General features: G+C 41.6%; 1 protein-coding gene across 1 annotated transcript in view; it reads right to left on the bottom strand.

The window, feature by feature from the left end:
* Positions 1-17,796, bottom strand: part of LRRC4C (leucine rich repeat containing 4C) — a 195,887-nt gene extending 178,091 nt beyond the window's left edge. Inside the window, exon 1 of the mRNA XM_025265690.3 lies at positions 15,629-17,796. The gene's annotated coding sequence lies outside the window, so the exon portion shown is untranslated. The remainder of the gene's footprint in view (positions 1-15,628) is intronic.
* Between the last annotated feature and the right edge of the window lie 326 nt (positions 17,797-18,122).

Raw genomic sequence — 18,122 nt, 5'->3', positions numbered from 1 at the left:
TAAAGAAATGCACGGCACAGCCTCATGCAGCCAAGCTTGTGATTATTAGTATCACTGCATCTTAAGGAAGAGGGCCTGCCAACCACTAATATCTGCAGAGGTATTGAAAGTTCAGTTGCCAGGAGACCATTGAGAGATGAAAGGTTTCTTCACTTTCCCCAACATATGACAAACAAGAAGCCCTCCTAAAACACTTCTTAGGTTTGTGTGTGATGATCTCAAATGGTTATATTTAAAATAAATGGGGAAGGTAAAGCTTTACTCTTACATCTAGAGTTGTGGTGGGGCAGCTGCCCTGGGTTAAACTAGAGGCTGAAAAATACTATAATGGATTGTCAAAATGGAGACTACCTAAGAAAAGAAGGGGAGGGGAAGGCAGAACAAATAAAAAGCAAATGAAGTTAAAGGAAAGACTTACTTTGGCATTTTAGTTTCTTGAATCCTAAAAAAAAAAATTAAGACTTTTTGTTTTTGTTTTTAGTTAAGTAATCTCCTGTTGACCCAAAGTTCAAAAGAGAACTGCTGTTTATCAGTTCTGTGATTTGAGGAAGTCATTAAGCCTCTCCAAACTTTCCATTCTCCATACTAAAAAATGCACTTATTTGCTTGTGGGTTCAATGTTGTTACAAAGCTAAAACAAATGGAATAGCACCTACACATAGTAATTACTCAATAAATGTTCCCTATTATTGGTTTCTTTTTAACCATTGGATGCTTTAGAACTGTGGTGTTGGAGAAGACTCTTGAGAGTCCCTTGGACTTCAAAGAGATCAAACCAGTCAATCCTAAAGGAAATCAATCCTGTATATTCTTTGGAAGGGCTGAAGCTGAAACTGATGCTCCAATACTTTGGCTACCTGATATGAAGTGTTGACTCATTAGAAAAGACCCTGATGCTGAGAAAAACTGAAAGCAGGAGGAGAACAGGATGACAGAGGATGAGATGGTTGGATGGTATCACTGATTGATTGGACATGAGACTGAGCAAGCACCAGAAGATGGTGAAGGACAGGGAAGCCTGGCTTGCTTCAGTCCATGGGGAATTGGACACAACTGAGTGACTGAACAGCAACAACAAATTATTGGTTCCTGATACTATTGTTATTATTATTGAAATTTTGTAAGATTGTGAGATAAAATATGTAAAATAAACTACTACTACCATATAACAGGTAATCAAAAATGCCCATCTTCTTTTAACTCTCTAGGCATAGCCTCTTCCACCAGTAATTTTCTTTATGAGAAGCATATGAACATGGTTTGAGTCTCAAATCACTGCATGACAAAAGCATGTCATTGCATAAGTATGAATATAGTACCTATACTATGCACTAATATAGCTACAGAGTGTGAAGACTACAAAAGAGATTGTTCCCAGTCCTAGAAACTTCTGAGCAGTCCTCTGCTTTGAACAGGACTTCTCCACAAATATTTGTTTTCAAAGCCCAGACACTTATTTCCTCTACCTCACCCATTAAGAAGCAAAGGATACTGTGTCATATTACCTGAGTCACCATCCCTGGGTGGACAGAATGGAGAATTTAGGAAAGGATGGCGTGACTGTTGAGATCTTTGCAGTGGCAAATTCAGTGAAATCAAAGCTCCGTAGAAGCACACCCATGGCTGGTGCAATTGATCAGGAGTTTGGGAATTTGAAATGATTTAAAACCTCTACCAATAAAGAGATGAGGATTCTTTTGTTTTTGCTTTTGTTTCCTCACTTCCAAAAAAAGCCCGTAAATTCCCTTTCAAAAGCAAGGACTTGTTCCTAAGAGATGAGAGGAGCAATGCAAAAATAGCATGAATGCAGATGAAGTTGTTGCTCTGAAAAATTGATAACTACAGCCAGATGATTGCTGGAAGAACAGAACTCCTTCAGTTTCAGTTTCAGTTCAGTCGCTCAGTCGTGTCTGACTCTTTGCGACCCCATGAATCGCAGCACACCAGGCCTCCCTGTCCATCACCATCTCCCGGAGTTCACTCAAACTCACGTCCATCGAGTCAGTGATGCCATCCAGCCATCTCATCCTCTGTCGTCCCCTTCTCCTCCTGCCCCCAATCCCTCCCAGCATCAGAGTCTTTTCCAATGAGTCAACTCTTCGCATGAGGTAGCCAAAGTACTGGAGTTTCAGCTTTAGCATCATTCCTTCCAAAGAAATCCCAGGGCTGATCTCCTTTAGAATGGACTGGTTGGATCTCCTTGCAGTCCAAGGGACTCTCAAGAGTCTTCTCCAACACCACAGCTCAAAAGCATCAATTCTTCGGTGCTCAGCTTTCTTTATAGTCCAACTCTTACATCCATACATGACCATTGGAAAAACCATAGCCTTGACTAAACAGATCTTTGTTGGCAAAGTAATGTCTCTGCTTTTGAATATGCTGTCTAGGTTGGTCATAATTTTCCTTCCAAGGAGTAAGCGTCTTTTAATTTCATGGCTGCAGTCACCATCTGCAGTGATTTTGGAGCCCCAAAAGATAAAGTCTGACACTGTTTCCACTGGTTCCCCATCTGTTTCCCATGAAGTGATATGATTGCTGGAAGAACAGAACTTCTTAGTTGGTGATTAAAACTTCAATACCTATATACAACATAGCATTACAGATAAGTAGAAACAAAATTAATCCTTGTAGCAAGTTACAATGTGAAACAAAATAACCCATCCTTCCTGCTCGCAACCATTATGAAAGTGAAAGTGAAGTCCCTCAGTCATGTCCGACTCTTTGCGACCCCATGGATGGAGGAGCCTGGTAGGAGCTTGATTTTCCAAGCAAGAATACTGGAGTGGGTTGCCATTTCCTTCCCCAGGAGATCTTCCCGACCCAGGGATTGAACCCAGGTCTCCCGCATTGTAGGCAGATGCTTTACCATCTGAGCCACCAGGGAAGTCCTTTGGAACCATTAGACCTATGGTTATTTGTGATTATCTCTCCAGCTGCAAATTCCTCTTGTCTCTCAAGAGCCCCTAAATTCCATCTAGAGATGTATCTGACCATCAATTCCATTCCCTTCAAGGCTGTGATTGGTCCACGAGTGAGCATATGACCTAAATTAGTCTCATCTCAGGATGCTCTCTGGGAATAATGGGATAAGAGTGTGAATCTCTTTTTTTCTTTTTTTGATGGAGGGATGAGGGAGTGCAAACCCAATAGCCTAAGGATGAAAATAGTCCATGTAAGAATACTGAGCCAAGAGAATTATAGAGAAAATAGAGCAAGAATTCCCATGACATTGTTAACATCTGGATCAAATCATAACTGAACTCCCTGTACTGCAGACCTTTTCAATTGCATATGTCAGTAAATTAGCTGTTTTTGCTTAATCTAGTTAGATCTTTTAGCTTTTTCCAATGTGAAACATCACAGCTGATACAAGACATCAGTTTCACAAGAAAACTCTAACATGGTTGAATTTAAACTTTTGATCTGGAATGAATGCAACAAAAATCTATTTCAATTATCCTATCTATTCTTCTTTCAAACTGTAGTTATACCAAATATATCAGGAATTTACCATTCCAAATTCATCTTCCAATATTATTTTTCCTTTTTTCATTAAGCAATCTTCCCTTAACTATTTTTAATTTTGTTCTGCCTTGAGGCACATACCTAGTGATTATTTCATAATATTGTTGTATGAAAACACCTCTTACATTTTTACAAATAATAGCTTGAGTGTTTTCTACATGCAAGCATTCTGCTAAAAGCTTCACATGCATTATTTCAATTATAATTCACCACAACTCTGTACTATATTAATTCTCATGCTGCACATGAGAATGTGAGGTTCAAAGGGGTGAGTAAATTGGCCAAAGCCACAGATCTAAGCAGGGGCAGGTCTCCAGTCAATCTGGCTCCTGTGTCTATGCTGTCAAACTTTCCATCTTACAGAATCATTGGCCAGTCTAAATAAGAGACATGCACAGTACCTGGAATACAGCATTCAGCATTTGGCAGCTACTACCAATGGGGCTATTGAATATGAATATTCACTGGAAGGACTGATGCTTAAACTGAAGTTCCGATACTTTGGCCACCTGAGTAGAAGAGCCGAGCCTTAGAAAAGCCCCTGATGATGGGAAAGATTGACGGCAAAAGGACAAGGGGGCAACAGAGGATGAGATGGTTAGATAGCACCACCAACTCAGTGGACATGAATCTGAGCAAACTCCAGGAGATTGGGAAGGACAGAGGAGCCTGATATGCTGTAGTCCATCCAATCACAAAGAGTCAGACACGACTTAGTGACTGAACAACAAGAGCAAATGCGGCTATGCTTTGGGAGATAAAATTTGATTCTAAAATTTCTAGTATATGAATTTCCCCCCAAAGCAAAAAGTTCTTCTTTATTTAACAATACAAAGTCTCTGATGACTCAGGGCTTCCCTGGTGGCACAGTGGTAAAGAATCTCCTGCTAAGCAGGAGAAACAGGTTCCATCTCTGGGTTGATAAGATGGGAAGATCCTCTGGAGAAGGAAATGGCAACCCACTCCAATATTCTTGCCTGGGAAATTTCATGGACAGAGGAGCCTGGTAGGCTACAGTCCATGGGGTCGCAGAGAGTCAGACACAGCTTAGCAATTAAACAACAACAGCAATGCTAATGATTTATTTATCCCTGAAATACCCATCATCTCTTTCTGGTGAGTATCTGGGCATATGTGCCGGGAAGTCTAGAGACAACTTTGATGCCAGTTGTAGGGAAAAGAGAGGGGACCTCTGGGTGTCAGAACCCACTGGCTGCTCCAACCTATCTGTGATGCTCAAAACCCTTCATGTGTCCTTTCTACAAACACCTAGATGTATTGTGCTTCATCCCGGCCCACACTGAAAGGTCCAGAGCCGCCTTACAATGAACAGTAGACAGAGAAGAATGAGACTGAAAGCTTTAATACAGACAGAGCCTCTGTCCCTTCTTGGCTGCAGCCAACAGCAGCAGGGTTGGACCTGAAGTGATGGCGCGGTGCCGGCAAAGCACTTTGGCACATGCCGGGATATGAAAGGCTCTAATGAGACCCATTTCACAATTCACTGGCCACGTGCATTCAGCAGGCAAAGATTTCTTCTGAACGTCCCCACAATATATCCTCCGGCCCAGGTCTGCAACGGGTCCCCCATCACCCACGAAACCAGATCTCTCACTGTCCCCTCACGTCTCTCTCTTTGGCAGGAAAAATCAGCTCAAGGAGAGGCAGCAGCCTTCCTTGAAAGAGACAGGAGGCATGTGCAAGGCAGAGCTCTCTCTCAGGGTCTATAGGAACCTTCCTGAGACCTGCAATGCATGCTAATCCTTCTCCAGTTAAGAGAGTAGACTCTGTCATAGGAAAGTCATTGTTCTTTCTAATTGTCAGAGACTGCTGCTCTGCACTTGCCTGCAGCGATCCGATTAACATATCACCACAACACCAAGCCTTATAATATGTCTGGTGTCCTACCAACAAGGGAAAGCCCCAACCCTGCTTCCAATCACAGCTTCCATCTAATTAGGTCTTTAATAGGTAAACACAAGTGGGAATACAGAAAGCCAGAAAGGAAGCTCTATGTCTGACTCACTTTCTGCCTAAAAGTGACTCCTGGACTTGTAATATTTTTGTGGCTAATAAGGAAAGAGTTGAGAAGGTGAGAAAAGAAAGAAAAGACAGACAAAAGGGAAATAAGGATGGAAAGATAAGGGCTAAGCATTCAGGGAGGTAGGGAAGGAGAGGGGGAGCTTGAGAAGGAGAAGGAAACCCTGTTTGCTGCTTTGGGGAACTGAGAAACATGTAACTTCTGCTGGAAACGATTGCCATGGCAACATTCAAACAATACAGAGAAAGCCTTGCTAGTTCCATTCTTGCCTTCCCCAACAGCACTGTGTAGACCTTAACTCTTTTAGGATAGCTCCTGACTTCTGCCTTTTCAGTTAGAAGAAATCACAGTCCCCCAGTCACTCCCCATAATGCATTTGAATTCATTCACCACACCCAGGCTCTGGTCCCTGTACAGGGACCTGCTTCTCTCTAGAAATCCACTAACTATACTCAGCCTTCTAGCCAGGCTCAGAACAGAGCGATCTCTCTCTCTCTGTGTACCTCCCTCCTTTCCTCCCTCCCTCTCTTTCTCTCCCTCCTTCCCCTAAGGTTGTAAAAATCAGCACATTCTCAGATTGGCTCACATTCAATCTTAAAGTATCCTAGAGAAGCACAATTTTTACATTTTCAAATGCCATGCACCTTAAAAAATGAAACTTTTAGTTACTGAACTTTCCAACATCATTATCAAGTCAATGGTTAAAGAAAACCAAGCTATTGTCTTGAGAATGAGTTCCTTAATACTATGATTCCTAGGCTAAAAAAACAAAAACAAAAACAAAAACAAAACTATATGGACCATAGGATATTTATTAAAACATTGCAAAGAAATCAAATGACTTGTTCTAGACAGGACCACATCTACAATTACAGATGATTTTAATAATTAGAGGGCAGTAGCAATCATCCTTAGAGAAAAAAAAATAAGTACTCTTTTTTAATCTATGAAACTTAACCACCATCCCTGATACCTATCTTATCAACAAATTATATATATATATATATATGATGGAATGGCTAGATTCTCTTATAGTCCCTCCACTGACTTGGTGAAAATTAATGGAATAAAACACATAGACCCTTCCCAAGCAAATAGGGTTGTCTCAGAGGTTTGCACTTTGGCAGAAGCAAGTATGCATTTGCTATTATTTAGTGGAGCCAATGCTGCTCTTGCTCTCTCATTTTCTATGGCTATTATAAGTGAGTACTATTAGCATTATGAGAGATAATAATAGCAGCCCCTAAACCGGGAAGAAAACATCTAAAACTAGAAGAAAAACATGGAAAATATACTGAAAGAAAAGCATATGTTCCAATTCAACATATTCAAGACATTTGTATTCAAAGATTGAAGAACAAAATTAAACCGTAATTAAATGGGTCTTACCATTTAGCATTTTCATTTAACTTCAGTGTCTTCTGCTGTTTCTTATGAAAGAAAGGAGGAAGACTCCTTCTAAAGCATGAAACCAGAGCATCTCCTGTGAATATATATCTGGCTCCATAAAACCAGGTATTTGCATGTGAGCTGCAAAAAGTGATTGCAGCTCACCAAAGTTTTAATCCAGACACTTTTAGTAAGGAGAATATCTTTTTTTATTCTCCCATTGCATAAGCCCTTATTTGGGCATGACCCAAAATTAAAAGTCATGATTCTTTCCAATAGTCATTGCTAACTAAGAAGGTCCCCTTCATACAACTGTGCAGCTCCTGCAATGCCCAGCTCCAAGTCACACCTTCACTTTTAGGAACAATATTCTTTGCAAGCAATGCCATTAAGGAGCATACATTGCCAAACCTGCACTAAGCCTATTAGCAGCTCTAAATTAGAGCATAAGATTAGCACCAAAATATGTTTCCAGAACTATTTTAAAGACTAGAAGCCTCAAAGACAACTCTTATCAATATTTCAAAAAGCCAATTAGAAATCATGCATGTACTCCTTAATGGCATATGGTCTTTTGCAAAACATCTTTTGGCTCAGTTTATATCAAGTCAAGGTCACAATGTTCAATCAGCACATTACAAGAATGGTGATGGGCATGCATATGTCTGTAATTAGGAAAGTGGAGGAACAAGTTGCAATGCATTTATTGGGCAAAGTTAAGTTTTGACACATGGATCCCTAGAGGAAAAAGAATAAAAAGTTGATCTTAGTGGGGAAAATATTGGGAAAATAATGGCCTGCACCATAGACTGAATTCAAGGAAGCTCTTCACCCAGAGGATGTGTTAGATCAGTCCACTCCTTGGATGGCTCTACCAAAATACATTTGAATACTCCTGTGTGCTAAATTAACTAGATGTGGGAGAGGATAAGCAGGTAAGATGAGGTTCTTTTCCTAAAAGAAGTCACAATCTAGCAGGTTTCAGCCAAGTAGACATTGATATAAGAGTAATCAGAGCTACCACAGCTCTATGAACAAAATGCTGGTGTAGTAACAGAGACAAGAGGGTCTAGGAGAGCTGGGAAAGATTTTCCCAAAGAAAGTAACTGGCACTGAAATTTGACCTGTGAAGAGTAGATCCTAGGCAAATGGAGTAGCTTTCACAAAGTTGGAGCCAAAAACTTGCCTGGGATATCTCCAGAGAAATAAAACATTCAGTACGGCAGGGAGACCAGGTGATACAGTGGTAAAGAATCCACGTGCAAATGCAGGAGACGCAAGATATGCAGGTTTGATCCCTGGGTCAGGAAGATTCCCTGGAGTAGGAAATGGCAACCCACTCCAATACTCTTGCCTGGATAATTCCATGGAGAGGAGCCTAGCAGGCTACAGTCCACAGGGTCATAAAGAGTCAGACATGACTGGGCATACATGCATGCACCTCTGTTATGGCAGACAGACGAGAAGAATAAATAGGCTGGTCAGAGCATGTATCATTAGGAGAAGAATCTGAATTTTATTCTATATTCATAGAATATAGAGAAGGGAATGCTCAGCTTTATTTCTTAGTAAGGTCCCTCTGAAGGAAATATGAATGATGGACCATATTGAAGAAGAGTTAGCATCAGAAAGATTAGTTAAGAAGGTATCTAGGAAAGAAACAATAAACACTGGACTGAAGGATAGAAAAGTTAAGTTTGAGACAGTGAGTAAATGGATGAATAATTTGATTAGTGGTTAAACAGATATTGATATGAAACTGAAAATATATAGGTTTCTGGAGAGAAAGTAATCAAGTACAGTAAGTGTATTAGGTTTGTGAGGCCTACAGAAGAGCAGGTAAGAAAGTGAGATCTTGCTGGCCCTGGAGATTTAGGACTTGTCAGATTACACAAGGTGGTTGAGGCCAAAGATTTGAGTATCATCTCTCCAAACAAGACCAGCAAACATCTCAGAGATGCAGAGAGACTGGGAATAGAACTGATTCATAGAAGAGGCTTTCCACATTTCAGGAGATAGCAGGAGGACAGGAGGAGGATAAAGTGAAATGAATAAAGGAAGTGATAGAAAATGGCAGATCAACCCCACAGGAAGAGTTTCAGAAAGCCAGTGGCACCAATGGTACTAAGTGCTACAGAGATCAAACTTCACAAGGACTGAGATCACATGATTGGGGGCCGGGGGGCTTGCCCACAAATAGGAGCCCACCAGATTTGTAGGATGCCATTAACAAAACTCTGAACTTATTATTAGCATTGACCTTATTTTTCATACAATCATGAATTTCCAGAGGATCTCATAGCATTTTGCAACAAAGACTGTCCAGTAGTTGTTTTGAGTGAGTTAGGACAATTTTTCCCCAAGTCTTTCTTAGAAGTTATCTCTTTCTCAGGTAGAGGCACACTTGGATATTAAAAACAGACTGACCAAAAGATAGATGCAAGGTATTCATAATCTAACATCTGATTACAACCTTTGTTTCAGCAAACAGGAAAACTACAGATATCTGAGTCCCAATTAAGATATTCAGTTTGAGTATCAGGATAGAGGACAGTGAGCTGCCATGCTTATTTGTTACCAAGGCAACATGTTTGCTTTTACTGATTCTGATCCTGTTTCTAAAGTCCTGAAAGATGGAGCTCCTACCTCCAGCTTTATCACTTAGTTGTTGGATAACCTTAAACCAATTACTTACCTTCTTTATGTTTCAGTTCCCTAAGTGAGAACTTTGGAGAAAAATATGTTATAATATCACCATAGTGCCTGGTACATATCAAACGCTCAATAGATGGTAGTTACTATCATAATTATAAACTTATACCCAAAACCTCATAAGTGTTGAAAGCACCCACAAGCATGAAAAGCTGTCATCAGCTTATGCCTAAGTTGAAATAAGTTTGTTAATCTTACATAAGTTGCTCATTATTTTTAAACTTCACTATGAATCTGACATTGGAAAACATTATCAAAAATACATTATCCACTTTGACAGCAAAGTTGCAAAAGATCCTCATTTACATACTCAGTAAATGTAAAGTGAAATACTCACAGACTTTCAGTTAAATGTTCCCATTTCTGTGGAAAATAACCAAAGATTTCAATGAGAAGAAAGAAAGTGAGCTAGAATTTATTGTGTACTCATCATGTGCCATTTAGACATCTTAATTAGTGCTCCCAAAATAACTGCCAGAAAAATGATCTCCATTTTTATGGTTGAGCAAAACTGAGACATAGCAAGGTTAACTTTCCTACTTAGGATCCTCCAGCTAACAAGGAGTGAAAACTATTTGAGATCCAGTGTTTGCCTACTCCAAGTTCATTCTATTTCCCCTTCACATGCTCCAGATCCTTTCTTTACCTTTTTATTCTACATATCTGTCATTGTGACACTAATTCTGCCTTTCTCACAGAATACAATGCTGTTCTCCACGTTTTGACAAGCTGGGATCAGAGATTTTATGTTTTCAACTCCTAGGAGTCTTGAATTTCTTGGTAGTCAGTTATGAATTCAAAATCCTAAAGTCTTAGTGTTTGAGAGATTCTTAGTTTTTAACCGTTATTTAACAGGAAAGAATATAAGGCCAACCTAAGAGAGATGAGGTGATTTTATCAACTGTTAACAGTCCATTATTGACAGCACTAAGATTAAGAAAAGTACACTCTAACACAGAGCTTTCAGATCTCAGCTTTTCCAACAGAAAGAAGCCACTCAAAGGGTGCTTAAAATCTCTGTGTGTGTGCAGGTATCACAAGACACATAAACACAGAGCCATTACGCTCACTAATATTTCTCATTAAGCTTCCACAGATTCCTAAAGACCAGGCTTCTTATGTGTATACACCTGCATTTGAGTTCTTTGGAGGTGATTCTCTTAATTAAGTTCCATTAGACATGCAAGGAATATCTACTGCAGGCACACCAGTTGTCAGACCCTCTTCTGAGGTGCTAAGGACACACCAAAGAACAGGTAAAATCCTTACCCTCAGAGAGCGTTACAAGCACACCATTTCTGCCACAAGACCTGCCCAATCAAGTTTCAGCTGCCAAATTTACATTTCTCCAGAGAAATCATTTTGAAGAAACATGCAATAGACTCTTGATCCCTTGGAAGCATCTTCTAACACACTGTTTATAAGCTATTATTTTGTATGCCTATATTATAAAATGCTTGACAATCTAAAGTTTACATGGACAGACAGTACATTTCCACAATTCATGAAGTATGCTGTAATCTTTCTTAAAGAAATAGCATTCACTAAAGTATTTCCAAATATGTTTTGAAAGTCTAGGACCTTACCAAAAACAGTTAAATCTATTTGTGTTACTCTAACCTTGTCTATAAGTTTTTCATTTTTTAATCTATATCAACAAGAATTTATATGAACAGCTTCCCTCAAACAAGATCCTATCTGTTTTTTGCAAACTGTGTGCTACCTAAAGTAAAATCAGAGATGCTCAATTTAAATGTGAATTTTTTGAACACGCTGTGCACGGGATATGACAGCCTGAGTCCATCTTTATATCAGTCAGCCCCAAGAGGTTGTTGTTTTTACCTCTCTTTTACAGATAAGCAAACAGGCTCAGAGAGGTTAATGCCTCACATAACACATGGGACCCAGTGGAAACCTGAGTATTCAAATCAAGATGCTGGAGTTTGAGTTTACTCAATTTCTCAGTCACCTTTAAGAAGCACACCAAAAAGTAAAATTAGCAAAATGGTAAGAACGTTCACAAATGATTTCCATCTCTTTTTAAGATCAGTGAAAATAGTTAACTTGGGGATGCTTTTCCAAAGCTAACATAGAATTCAAATTGCTTTCCTAATTGAAAAGAAGCAGTGCAAACATCCAACGGGCAGCTCCTCAGCCTGACTGTCTTATCCGCAGATGAGACATCAAGAATACTAATAATTAAAACAGTAGGATTCTTTTTCCCTCAGAGGGAGAACAGGTTTCCAGAAGCATATTGAGGAAATGGACAGAACTTTTGGCTGCTGATGTAGAGAATGAAATTATAAACTGTGACCCTGACTGACAGTCTCAGAAAACTACTGGTGAGTTGGTGTTGGAAGATTTGCATGTGCAAACAATAAGACACATATGTCCACATGAAATCTTGATCCCATAGAGTCTAGTGAGTCTATCCTTTCACAAAATGAAGATATATAACTAACATAGGGGATTCATTATAACTAGGAAGACCGTGAATCCAAATTGTGGACTTGGGTATCTTAATATTAGTAATGTAATTTTAAACCATCTAATTTAATCATATGATTGCCAAGAAATCTGCCTTTACTTTGTGCATTCCACATCCAGGTAATGTAATATGTAACCAAAATTATACCATTAATATATAACTATCTTCTGCAACTTTTAGACCAAAAGAACATAGAACACAAGAATAGCAATATTTTCCCCTAAAATCTCATTTAAGTATTACTTTTGCTGAGATTTATTTTTCTACAAAAATCTTGATTTTCAATTTCCAGCTTGAAGCAATATTTCATATCTAAAATGATATATCACAAAAACTCTCTCCTCATAAGACCTCAAAAGAAGAATCTGGCAACTACTGTAGGGTAAGTTGCACATTTGCCGGTTCTTAAGTGCAGCCATCAGAACTTGTAAAGTGCTTGGCCAGCCTGTATTCATTCCCAGGAAGTTAATCCAAATTAATCCAAGAACAACCATAACAAAAACAGCTCTCCTTAGTGAGCCTATTAGGCTGGGGCTTTGCATACCATTACTTTAAATTCACACGACCATTCTAATTTGTTGAAGTCCTATTTGTTAATATTATTCCCATCCCACAGTTGAGAACACTGAAGGCCAGGGAAATTAAAGGTATCGCCTGAAGCTCATAGCTGTTAGAGGAGGAAGGCATTTGAAAAGGTAACTTGAAGCCCTGCAAGACTTGGCAGCTTTGGGGCCTGTGGTCTTCAACAAATTCCAGTATACAATTACCCTGCTCACAAATGTCACTCAGAGGGTACCAACTTCAGTCCTGAAAGAAACTCATGAACTAAGTTTCCAGATCTACAGTTGGCCACAGTTCTTTCATCAGTCCACGAGCAAGTTGCCTAAAATTCAGAGCCAACTCTGATTGCCAAACCAAAGGAACTAAACCCCAGTCTAGGCAATGCATGTCCTGAAATGTTGTACTGGTGACGTGATTCACCAGCCTGAAAAAGGATGACATCCTTAGATGTTCCATCATCTCCAGATTTGAAGAACAGCTTCAAGCGGAGGTGGGTGGGAGGACACATTCCAGCCCACGATGTTAAACACATTCGTATTTTCTCTCCCTATCCCCCGTCCCCTTCCCCCTCTTTCTCAATAAAGTTTGCATGTGGGTGTAAATGTGGAGAGGGGGTGACAATGTGAAGAGAGGGATGCACGTTGAATCAGAGGAGCAATGAAGAAATTTTGATGTCAAGAAAGAAGGAGAGAAAAAAAGAAAGAAGGCAGGGAGGGAGGAAAGAAAGAAAGATAAAATGACAGACAGAAAGGAAGAAAGAAAGGAAGATAGAAAAATCCTCTTTCCTGATTGGCTGATTGCATGGCTGGGTTTCCCATGTGAATCCCAGAGCTGAGCTACGCAGCAAAAATCCCTCAGAGTACGCTTTTTTCTTGTTCTTTTTTCTTTTCTATCAGTGGTGCTAAGTTGCAACTGAGTAGGAACTTGACAAGGCTGGTGTCAATCTATGACCACCACTGATGACTTAACAGTGGTCACGTAAAAACAAAATAAACATGCAAAAAATATCTGCAAAGAATAAGATATGCAGAAGCCTACAGGGATCTCAGGGGGGTCGGGGGACAAACACATTCCTGTAAGATTATTTTCATGGGTCAGTAAATGTAGTGCCTGAGCTGTGTCCCAACTGGAAACATGTGCCCAGAAAAATAAATTAGAGAAGTGCTCAGCTGTAGGCTAGTTTAGTTAGGGGTAATGAAAAGGATAAGAATAGATGCTGTGAGTGAAAGAACAGACTCAGAGGCTTTTAGCAGGGAGTTTCTGGTGTCCATTATCATTCTCTAATATAAATCTAACTCCACAGTTCTTTAATGACTCTCCAGGGACCACCACTCACTGGAATAAATGTGCCCAACACCAAAAAGGACCCAGAAGACTGCTGCCTTTCATCTCCTTTAGGATATGCCAGCAATGTGGATCATTTTTTTTTTTTTTTTATCTTTTCAAATAGTATTAAGGGGAGGTTATCTGAGTTCTTCTATTAACTAAAAAAAAAAAAAAAAAAAAAGATTTAAGAAAAGATATGAACGCTAGAGATGGACTACCTTTGAGGTCTGGAATGTCAGGAGTTTACTGCAAGCTCTCAGGATAAGTACCTTCCTTGACCCTTCTAGATAAACATGGTAGCTTTGGGAAGAGAAGTCATTCCTTCCAAATATGACTGGTTCCTGTCCAGTTTGGATCCTAAACTGACTTTCATCAGCTTTTGTGGGAGTCACCTGTTTCCTATGATCTGGCCATTCACCAAAGAGTTATGGCTTTTCCAGGCCTCAGTTGCCTTTTTTATTGGCATGAGATCTCTGGGGAGTCTTCTGGTCCTAAAGTTATGTGAGTCTATGATTCCAATAGAAGGCCCTGGAGAGAAATACCAGAAGACTGACAGGCAGAGTTCTGTTATAAAATAAAACTAAAGAAAAGCCAGCTCTCTGACCCTGGCAGCGATGGGGGATGGAAGAGATGAAAAGGGGGATCTTTCAGACCCTCAGGCTCTCTAAGCATTTTCAACCTTTTTAAAAAATTTCCTTCAGTGGCCTCTTTCCCCCAAGACAAAGCTGGCAGAGGAGAAGCAGTGATGCTCAATCCTCAGACCTTTATCTAAGTTGCCACAGGACACTAGATTTCTGCCTCTTTCTTAAAAAGAGCCCTTACCTGATCATGTTGGGAAGGTTTCTGGCAAAACTGAAGGCAACTAACTGTCCCCAGGCACCTTCATGGATAGCCTCTCTGTTACTCACAGAAGTGGTTAGAAGGGGGTGGGGTTGAAGGGGGTGATCCTCTCATTCCTAGCACTGGGGAGCATCTAGGTACCTTCCAGCTTGTGTGTGCAAGAGAGATGTGCAGCCAGCCAGCCGCTGCTCTCCATCACTTCCTCCCCCATCCCACTCCCCCTCCCTCCACCCACCCACCCACCACCGGACAGAAGCCATCCTTCATCTGCAGGGTTTATTATCATATTTTTGTGTTAATACATTCTGTTGATCTGCGATGTCAGGTTGGATAATGAAATTTAAATTGGGTCCCTTCGATTTCCAATGGCTAAACATCTGTGAATCTAACTCTGGGGCTGCCGGGCAACTTAAACGCATTCTTGAGTGTCAATCACACAGCACAAGGCACCCCACACTGCAGCAGCTTTCCTGGGGAAATTTTTTTTTTTTCCTGATGATCATTTGCAAAGGCGTTTGCCCGGGTTGCAGACAACCTGCATCATTGTAGCAAACCAGCTTATCAGTGATCGCAGCCCAGCAGCCCAATGGAGCAATCGTGTGGGCCACCTTCTCCCTATTTTCTGGCCTCCCACAGCCAGGTCTTTAGAAATCACACTCAGGGGGTGAAGGGATAAAGGAATCAGGGATGCTAAATTCATGGCCATTTTCTTCACCAATAAATAAGAAAAAAAAAGGTTCACTCACTGTATTTCAGACTGATCACAGCAACATCCAGATGGATATCCAGGTGGTTAAGAACAAGCGGAAAAACGCATGATCTTGACATCAAAAAGAAAAAAACGGGGGGGGGGGGTAGGGGGGAGAAAGGAGGTTGATGAAGAAAAATCCAACTGCAATTATCCGTCAATTTTAGTCAACATAGGCACAAATCCAACTGTCCTCTGCTGGCTTCTCTCCCCCAATCAATGCCTCATTCTGCCGCGGTCAACTTTTCTTCTCCGAAATTTCTTTGCAGATGTATTATTAATTCCCTCTCCTCTTGTGGGAAATTCAAAAAGAAAACACCACCATATCAAGTCTTTACTTTCCTAAAAAAGCCCCAAACTTTTCATTCCAAAAATATCTCCTTGGCTTACTTTCTCCTTTATAGAAAAAAAAAAAAAAAGCACATACTTTTCTTTGTGAATCCACGGTTCTCCATTTCCAATCATCCTTTTGGGGAGGGGGGATCGCTGTTTTTATGGTTAATTATTTATGTCAGAATACATCAACCCCCGCGGGTCTGACACTGGTTTATTTCATTTTTCAATGCTCCCTGTGTGCACATATACACATGTGTGTTAAGATCCAGGTCTCACAATAAAAAGCTTCATTCTTCCTTCTCTCTTGCACAATCAGTTTATCCACTGCGTTCGGTTCCAAGAGATAGCTGCGTCCCGCATCCTTCATTTTTGCAACGCACCCAACCGCCACCGCCACCAAAAAAAAAAAAAAGTCTCGTTTTACATCGCCGATTCCTCTCCCCAGCCCCCACCTCGAAGAAGAATTTGGGGCTCAACTCCCCCCACTCGCCACCCTTCCGGCCGGCCCCTTCTCCAAAGATCTGATTAGATTTCTCATCACAACCCAGTGCGCAACTGGATTTTTGATTTCAGCCACCCGGCCAGCCACCTTCCCCTCTCCCTCCAAACTCTCTGTTATATCCTGTCTCCTTCCCTCCACCGCCTCTGCAATTTCATAATCTCACGTTAAATGGAGTGCGGGGGGCGGGGGCGGGGGTAGGGGCGGAGGTAGTGGAGGAAAATTTCAAGGCTCCGTCAGCTGTCAAGAAGAAACCCATTCCTTCCCCCAGCTACTTCGTCTTCTTCTTCTTTTTTTAAAAGCTCAGGGTGGCTTGCGCTTCCTCTGTCCCCGCCCCCACCCCCGGCACCCGGTCCAGATTCTCCAGGTGTAGCAGAACTCCACGGTCAGGGCTGGGATCACGGGGGAGACGCGTGACGCGATCCCTCGCCGGTGGCCCCTGCCAGCCACCGGGTCCCCTTCTCATCCATCAGCGGGCTGCGAATCCAGGGGCGCCGCGACGAAAGAAGTTCAAATTGGGCTTTTATTTCAAATAAGGAGGGCGAAGCGAGGGACTCCACGGGGGTGTGAGGCAAGTGAAAAAAATAATAAGGAAAGAGGATAGAAAACGGAACGAAGGAGGTTAAAAAAAAAAAAATCCTTAGTCGCTGGCTCCTCTCATCCTTCTCGAATGAAACTGCAGCTCTGATCTCATTTCCAGCTGCGTCGGGTACATTTTGGAGCCACAAGTTGGTCCCTCTTCTCGCAGACCTTCCCGACGCCGGCTAGTCCTCCGCCAAGAGATGCGTTACCGGGAGCGCAGCTGCTCCGCGCGGTCCTTAGCGCCATAGCCCCGGCTCGCGGCTCCCAGCGCTGCATAAACCCCAGTCCCCTTCCATCCACTTCGGCTGGAACTCTCTGCCTCCCCCGCCCGATCCTCTCTCCCCTCTTTTCCCCTCCGATATTAAATGCGCTCCCAGGGCGGGCGGCAGCTCCTTTCTCTAAGCCAATGCCACGTCCCGAAGGTTTGCGTCCCCGCTCCCCAAATCTCCTTTCGGACTGCGGTCCCCTTCCCTCTGCCCCTCTTTCTTTCCCTTTTTCCTTTCCCTTTCTCTGCTTGTGATCAGTAAAATACAATTACCCAATTACCTCCCATCATCTTAGCACTGATTGGTCAATTGCATTAACACTTGAAGTCGGGGACGAGGGGATTGGAGCCTCTGCGGTGTGGCACTGCTGCCACCTGGAGGGCAGAGCCGGAACAGCCGTGTTTCAGAGCCACCCCCGCGCTTGGAGGTTAGTAATAAGCAGAGAAACTCAGGGGTGGTGGTGTGGGAGAAGTTATCTTTTTTTTTTTTTTCAAAGCCTGGCTGTTTTCATCCTGAAAGCCAGGAGTTGGAGCTACAGAGGGGAAGACATAGAAATCAAATCACCATTAGCATCCTGAAATATCAATTACACAATGCTATTGCTTTCATTGAAAGCTGAACACGAGCTTCTTCCCTCCCTAGGTAAGGAGGCTGCTCACAAGGTAAGGATTAACACAGTACTGTTACCTAGGATGTACTAGTCGGAATCTAGGAGGAGCTCAAAAGCGGCCAGGGAGGGAGCGTGTGGTCCTGCAAGATAAAACACCAAGAGGAAACACGGTAAAAGCGAGATAGGAGCCTTCAGCCTA

The sequence above is a fragment of the Bubalus bubalis genome, chromosome 16 (genome assembly GCF_019923935.1).
Source record: "Bubalus bubalis isolate 160015118507 breed Murrah chromosome 16, NDDB_SH_1, whole genome shotgun sequence".
In the NCBI taxonomy this organism is placed as follows: domain Eukaryota; kingdom Metazoa; phylum Chordata; class Mammalia; order Artiodactyla; family Bovidae; genus Bubalus; species Bubalus bubalis.
Note: the sequence above shows the minus strand (reverse complement) of the source record. Positions and strands in the feature narration are given on the sequence as shown.